The following is a 7,897-nucleotide window of genomic DNA, read 5'->3' on the forward strand; positions in this document are numbered from 1 at the left end:
CTTTTAAGCATATTTGAGACCAGGCGTTCTTGTCAAAGTTAACTGAAATGTCTGTCTCCCATTTTAACACAGGAAGTGATATTGAGTCATCTTTGTTAGACAGTTTTTTGTAGATTTCTGATAGCAATTTGGAGGATTTAAGATGAAGGAATTCTAATACACTTGATGGTGTTTCTAATGAAGTTGAGCTTAAATTTAGATTTTATTATAGATTTAATTTGCTGATATTTTAAAAATTTCTTCTTGTCAATGCCATATTGTATTATTAATCTGTTAAATGAGATAGAGTCTGCATCCTCAAATATATGTTCCAGGAGTTCAACTCCTTTACATCTCCAACCTGGGAAGTTTAACATAGTTTTTTGTTGTAAGATGTCAGGATTGTTCCAGATGGGTGTTTGTCTACATGGGATTAGTGAAGACTTTGTCCATCCATTCATCCATCCATCCATCCATCCATCCAGGACCCAAATCCAATTTTCTAAATCCTGGCCTCTGGATGTGGAGCAGCAGCTCTACTCTGAGTCTGTCCTGAAGAACTGAACTTCTCAGCCTGTCTCTAAGGAGAGTCCAGCTAAACTGCAGAGAAAACTCATCTGGATCTTCTGAATCTGAGATCTGGTTCTTCTGGTCCGTGACCATTGGTGAGGGTAAGAACATAGACCGACAGATAAACAAACAAACTAGTCAGGATTTGGTTTATGCAGTTTTGTGTAACTCTGAAATGTGAACGTGAATCAAACACAAAATAAAATGAGCTTGTTCAGTTTGTTGTGTATAATAATGCTATAACTTATCAGAACAGATCAGGTAAACTAAAGTACCTRAATGAGATGTATGCTATTAGGCTTATAGTTGTTGTATTGTACCTGTATTACAATATGTTCTTTGAGTCAACTTAAATCTTAAAAATCAATGAGAAAACATGGCTGCTGTTGGGAGTGAAAGGCAGCTGTGTGATAATTGTCTCGTTTTACTGAGTCATGCTGTCAGGGTGGAGGAAGTGATGGGCTGTATACTGAGTTCACTGACAGTGTCTACAGCCAGGAGTTAAAGAATCTGCTTCTTATAGTCAACACTGCTATGATGCACATTCATGTCACCCCCCACCTCCACCAGCACCACCACCTCGCTCCCTGTTGTTTCAGAGCCTGCAGAAAAGTTCAAGAACCACACTTCTGCTGTTCTGACTCATGTGTAGAAGAAGATACAGAAATCTGGCATCTTCTTAATGCCGACAAAAAAAACCTCTGGGTTCACTGAGCGCTACAAGAGAGTGGCTGTTTTAAAAAACGGTTTTTGTGTTTCTGTTAATAACAAAAAACAACACAGAGACCTAAACAGAACGTCTGAAGGGCGACAATATGTCAGCTTTTATTCTAGAAAACCCAACAGTTTTTTAGGGACTAAGTTTGTAATAATCTAAGTGATGACAGAAACAAACTCTTTATGACATTTATCTCACCTTAAAACTTCTTACGGTTTTCAACCTGGTCTCTTTTATGAAAAACCTCAGTCTAGATTTTTTTTCTGAATGGACCAAGGCTACGAGGGGTGTTGAAACCAGCCCACCCCTGATGCTCCCTTGTAACACATTCTCACTCCCAACTTGTCACATACTGATGCTTTTCCAAGGTTCCCTCYGYGTCTTATTTTGACGCGTTGGGACGCAAAATATAGGGGTCTTTTGAGTTGGGGTCCATGGTTAATATTAGGGTCCATGGTTAATATTAGGGATCAGGGTTCATGGTTAATTTTAGGTAGGTGGGATAGGATGTCTAGGCGAATATTAGGTAATTTTAGGGTTTGGGACACGTGGTTAAAGTGAACTTCCTACACTTTCTAAAAATGGTTATTTTAGGGATCAGGATTAATGGTTAATTTTAGGTAGGGTGAGGGGCAGGATGTCTAAAGCGAATAAAGATAATTTTAGGTTTTGGGACAGTTAGATTTGTGCATTTTCTACATTTTATGAAATTATGACAACAGATACCGCCCCATCTCATCAATAACTGACGCGAGGGGGTACCTGACGCGTCAAAACCGGGCACAGAGGGAACCTTGGAAAAGCTTCAATATGCRAYGAGTTGGGAGTGAGAATGGGTTGTCTTTTGTGCTGTGAAGGGAGCTAGAAACAGCAGAAACTATCAACCAGCTTTGCAGCTCAATAATGTGATAAAAGGATGACTGATTGTCTGTGTGACCACCTGGCCTCTGGATTAAACAACAATTAGACTTATTACTGAGGGACAATCAACGATGATTCACAACAGCTGGTTCGACTGGCCTGTGCGGCCATTTTGAGGGACTGTGTAATGAAAGAGTCTACTGAGAGTTTGGATCTGGTCCTACAGCAGTGAGACACATTGAGTGAAATAAAGCTAAAAACTCAATAAGTTATGAAGGTTTTAGGGAGAAAAGGGAGTTTTTCAGCTTCAGATTCAGCGTTTGACATCATCATCGACCCCATTCTGTGGTGAAATCCCACAGCTTGTAMTGATTGTGTAAAAACTTCTGTTTCAACACAAAATCATGTCTGAGCTCTAAACAGGACTGGGTTTTCTTCCTCCCCCTACTAAAATCCAGTTTTAGTGTACAAGAGATGTACAGACTACTAAAATCATGATGGAAACCAAAGCAAAATAAACATTAAATTAGTAGGTGACGCCTTTTATAATTATTTTGTTTTCCAGTTCTGATACAAAGTGAAACTTACTTATTTAACTGCAGAATTATCTCCTAATCCAATCACTTCCTGTATGACCATCAGCTCTTATTAAGGGGTGTCCATCGGCAACATGTGCAGACGAGCTAAAATTGTTATTTTCATTTAAAAACACCCACAATCACAATCATTAATTAGTGAAATTAGTTGCCAAAACCGTCCTTACTGTTGCGAATGTTTTTCAGCCTGTTGCACGTCTTCCTTTCATTAGCGAGCGTCTGAAGGATGCGACTCATTTCCACGGCTCCTCAAGGTTCTCTGCTTTTTAATGATGTTGATCATTTTGTTCTCAGCTTCTACATTTGCATCTGTTTTGTTCCAGACRTAGTTTTCATTTAGTCTCCGGTGCTCAGGTGGGATTATTAAATGTCACGGGACCACTGCAGATATTAACCATGAAGAAACAAGCCTTTGTGACATTTTGATGCCACAACCTGAGATGTAACTGTTTTATTCAGCTTTTCAGTCTGTAGAGACTAAATCTGTGCATCTGATACGACCCAGTAACTACAATCCTGTTATCCTAGCTCCTAATTGTTGTACAGGACGGTCTAATAGTGTCAGAATAAACTGGCTGTTTCCACACAACTCATTATAAAACAGAACCTACATCAAAGGTTTGCTTTGACGCGGCKTGTCCTTGAAGCTCAGACCTGTAGGAATATATTTCCTCACATTCTTTAAACACAATCATGCAGCAGAAAACGTTCAGCTCGTATAAATTCTGCTTAAACGCCATCATTGGTCAAGAGTTTATTTAATGTCTGAATGTTGAACAGGATGAGTCAGGACATGATTTAAACAGGCTGCTCAGGAAGGAGATCACTTCAGYGCTTCGCCTCTAAAATGACACTGAAATATGTGCAGAATCCCCGGTTTTGACACGCCGAGCRGCTCAGCAGCCGGAGCTCCCCGCAGATCGTCACGTCGTTGATCAAAACCACTTCATTTGTGTCAGAGTGCCGCTTTCCTCGGAGCGCCCGACGGTCAGAGAGGAAATCTCTCCAAAACAAATCGGTTTTAATGCATTTGAATATAATGATAATGCTGTTCAACCAGATCATCAGTATTCTAAAGATATCTGGTCCAAAASTCAGGGTGAAGGTGGAAATGATCACCTGATTAATACAAAGCAGGTCCCTCTCTCTCAGGACATGAACTTGACTTTTAAAAGAACCGACAAAAAAAAAAAAAAACATTTACAGCTGAGCCTGAGATGCCTTCATGCTGTCTTGCCAGATGTTTGATAATTATCTTATATACATGATAAATGTAGAGCCTATATGATATATGACCTGTAGTTTTTACAACACCCAAAAATACAATAGTTTTGGTATTTGTGTRCACTATAAAAACCTCTCAGTTTTATTCATGTGAACACCCACTGATCATCAGGACCAGTAAAATTGGCCAGATGCAAGCCCCGCTTCCTCTCCAATCACAACACACACCTCATTTTACCAACACTTTCGCCAAGAAACCCTAATCCTAACACTGGATGAAAATATGATCATGTTAAAGCAACAAAATTCCATTTTATCATTTCCTATCTGGTAACCCTGGCAAAGGGGTAAAGACCAAAGTTGTACTGAGGGGTGTTTGAAGACAACCAGCAGCTGTTATGCCTCTGAGCAGAGATGAAATGGTTTTAATAAATAAAGCCTTTACTGTAACCGCCTTGACAGCTGCCAAACATTAATGCAGTTTGGAAATGAAGATGGGCTGCTTTGGACCAGTGTTTTAATATTTTTGATTGATCTAATGGTGGTCAGAGGGTCCGGTGGCGCATGGCAGCCCTGCCTCTGTCAGTGTGTCCCAGGGAAGCTGTGGCTACAATGTAGCTTACCACAATCAGTGTGTGAATGACTGTAATGTAAAGTGCTTTGGGGTCCTCGTAGGGCTTGATAAGGGGCTGTATAAGTTCAGTCCATTTATCACTTATTATGTTTTTTAGACCTTGACATTCTARAGCCATGGCCTTGGATCTTTTCTGGCATTGTAGAGCACCTGTGCAGGTGTGAAAACACAGCTCAACTGAAGCTAAACTAAGAAGAATTAGAGATGCCTGCAACTTTGTTACCCTGATCTTGTGAACAGGTTCAGATAAAATCGTCAAGACTGCAACCATCTGTGACTCGTGATGAAAATGAGAACCCCTACGAACGCCAAGACATTTTTTGAAACCCCCTCATAGTTGCGGTTTGCAGCTTCAGTCAGCTCAAAGATGTGACGTAGAGATCAAGTTGTCCTGACTGGAACCTCACAAAACAAAACAAACAAACAAACAAACAAACAAACAAACAAACAAACAAACAAACAAACAAACAAACAAAGAAGAACCTGTTCACCCATTTCCTGTAAATTCCAGTTCCAAGTTGGTTCTGTCTCAGAACTGGTTGGACTTTTCCATAACCAGAGAAACAACAAACACCTCTTTTTGTACATCACTGTAGTTTATTTGGTATTCCTGCTGTGAATGACAGATCAGGGGTTTTATATGAGGCGTTTATTAAACTGGAACAATATTAGATCAAAGGGTAGAAAATATGGTAATACCAATAATAATCAGCTGATTTAACTAAAAACAGGTCAAATCTTCAGGACWTAAGAACTCTTCCCTGAAGTTCATCAGGCCCAGAAGTTTTTAGAAAATWGCCTTTCAAACAGAAAAAATGATTTGACCTCTTTCTGGTATTTTTAGTGATTAAACGGAATAAACACAGAAATAATTGCTTGTCATGCTAATCAGACCCAGAGTAGGTCAGATTCAACTCATCAAGAGGAGAAACAGATTTATATTTTCTCATCATTACTRGGTTTTCTGGTCTTTCTGCTCGTTTTTATTGGTTTTACTGGTCTCCATAACTGGATGGTGCAAGTTCTAGACTGGAGAATTAAACCAAAAGTTCAAACTAGAACTAAATCTATCGAGTGCTCTGGGGTTTTGTCTCTTTGTTGAGCCAGAACAGAGTACTGGTTCWGTTAGGCACAGTGGAGACAATAACCAATAAAAATTTTGTGAGGACCATGTCCATTGGTTGGTTCTGCCCAATAAAAGTTCAGAGTTGTCTCCAGATGTTTAACCTGGATGAGACCGTGGATCAGTTTCAGGACAGAGTAGCTCTGCAGCTTCCTGTGTAATATCTGTCATTTAGAGATCAATACATTTATAAAGAAATGACATAATTACAGAATCTGGATGGTGGAGCTCACAGGAACCAGATGACTCATATTCCTCCAACGTTTCTGACTCGTTGGCTCTCTCCCTCTGCAAATTCCAGATTTAAAGCCAGATGAAACTTTAATGTTCTCCGTGGAAGCGAGTCAAAGAGAATACGAGCGTGAAATCAAGTAAACACACACCGACAGGAAGTTAGACAGCGAAGAATGCAAGGGAGAATGATTTAATGAGTGAAGTGTGGCAGGAAAACAAGCAGCTTTATGATCATTTATTAAAAAGTATACAAGTAAACATAATAATGAGGTTTCCATCAAAGAGCGGAACGACATACTTCAAATGTTTCTTCTACRAGGCTGGTTCAAACACTTCCTGCCTGAAGGTTGCAGATAATACTCTGACTTTGAGATCTAACACTTTTATTTTCCATCAAAGACTCATCAGACAAGGTCAAACCCAACCCTGGGTGGGACTTTCAGTACAAAGACCTTGAGTTGGAGGTCCTGTTTGAATATCATTGATGTCATTCATCTATTTCCTAAAACGTCAGCATTGAAGTGGAACACGTYGACCAGTCGGAGAGGTGTCACAGAAACTGAGATACAAGAGGTGAAAAATAACAAGACTTGTTACAGCAAGTTTGGCTTTTTCTTCCCGTTTTGCAGCTGTTTTGCAACATTTGAATTGTTTAAGCAGCGAAACATGCCCACCACTGTTTCCGTCTTATCACAGATCAGTCTAGTTTCTCCATCTTCCACCTCTTAACTGTGATCAAGTTGTGAAGGCGACAGGTCCAGGAGAGAAACCCAGACCACCCTTTCCTCAGARACCCTCTCCAGCTCCTCTTAGAGAACTCCAAGGAGGGTTCTGGGTCTGTCCCAAGGTCTCTTCCCAGTTGGACATGCCTGTAAAACCTCCATAGGGAGGTGTCCTGATCAGATGAACCTCCTCAGCTGATTCCTTTCTATCCAAATGAGCAGCAGTTCCACTCTGAGCTCCTCATCCTGTCTCTGATCCATTCTATGAAGGATGATTATTTCAAATGCTTGGATCCAGGTTCTGGCTCTTCATGAACCTCATGACCACAGATGAGGGTTGAAACGTAGATAAAGAGTGGGGGGATGAAAAGAAAGCACAACATATGTAAGTATTGATCTTTAAAATTCAGTATTTTTTAATTATTTACCCCCCAGCTGCTTCTTAGAGCAGGATTCATTTTGTGTTCAGAAATTAAACGGTGATCCTGGGGGCTATGTTGTTTGTTTGTGGGTCTCCCATGACAAAGAGACCTTAGGGGTAGTGTTAGATTCAAACAACTCAATAGCTATGTTTACATGGACATAAGTAATGGGATCAAATGGCCATTCGGAATAAAAATGTGTCATGTAAACACCCAATTCAGAATATTCTGATCTGATTCAGCTCAATCCGATTGAATTTGTAATCTGAATGAGAGAGGTGGTTTATGCCAACTGATAATCCGAACAGCATGCATGTAAACACTTAATCTGATTATCTTATTCTGATTGTGGAAAACTAACCTGACTGCGCATGTCTGCTGACTGTCATCGATCGGTTTCTGCTCTTTTTTGGAGGGAGGGACTTTTCCTCCCGTTTTCTCATTCAATAAAAAGGGAAGACACACAGCATGTGTTGCTTTGCCCCCCCAAAAAAGAAAAAAAAAATAATAATAATAATCTGTGTGTCACCTACAGCTCAACCAGGGAGTGTAGTAACGTCTCCACCATTATTAAAACCTGTTGCGGGTCCATTCAGGGCGCACAGAAGACATTTGTTTATGTTCATCACAGAAGTAAAACTTCTTCTGTGTTTTTTTWAGGAAAGTTGACAACTCTGTGCATGTCAGTGCTTCTATTCTGAATAAAAGTCTGGTGCATGTAAACCACTCGTCATGATCAGATTGGCTACGTTCACACTGCAGGTCTTAATGCTCAGTTCCGATTTTTTGAAAAAATCTGATCTTTTTGTGTGAA

The 7,897-nt window shown here is 40.0% G+C and overlaps 1 protein-coding gene across 3 annotated transcripts in view; it reads right to left on the reverse strand.

The window, feature by feature from the left end:
- LOC106531295 (beta-1,3-galactosyltransferase 1) overlaps nucleotides 1-7,897 on the reverse strand; it is a 79,173-nt gene that overhangs the window by 29,421 nt on the left and 41,855 nt on the right. Inside the window, exon 5 of one of the 3 annotated variants that reach the window (XR_001311895.1) lies at nucleotides 6,125-6,978. The exons of the other annotated variants lie outside the window; for them this stretch is intronic. The gene's annotated coding sequence lies outside the window, so the exon portion shown is untranslated. Of the gene's footprint in view, nucleotides 1-6,124; nucleotides 6,979-7,897 lie in introns of those variants that run through there. 3 annotated transcript variants of the gene reach the window in all.

The sequence above is a fragment of the Austrofundulus limnaeus genome, unplaced genomic scaffold (genome assembly GCF_001266775.1).
Source record: "Austrofundulus limnaeus strain Quisiro unplaced genomic scaffold, Austrofundulus_limnaeus-1.0 Scaffold617, whole genome shotgun sequence".
Classification (NCBI taxonomy): domain Eukaryota; kingdom Metazoa; phylum Chordata; class Actinopteri; order Cyprinodontiformes; family Rivulidae; genus Austrofundulus; species Austrofundulus limnaeus.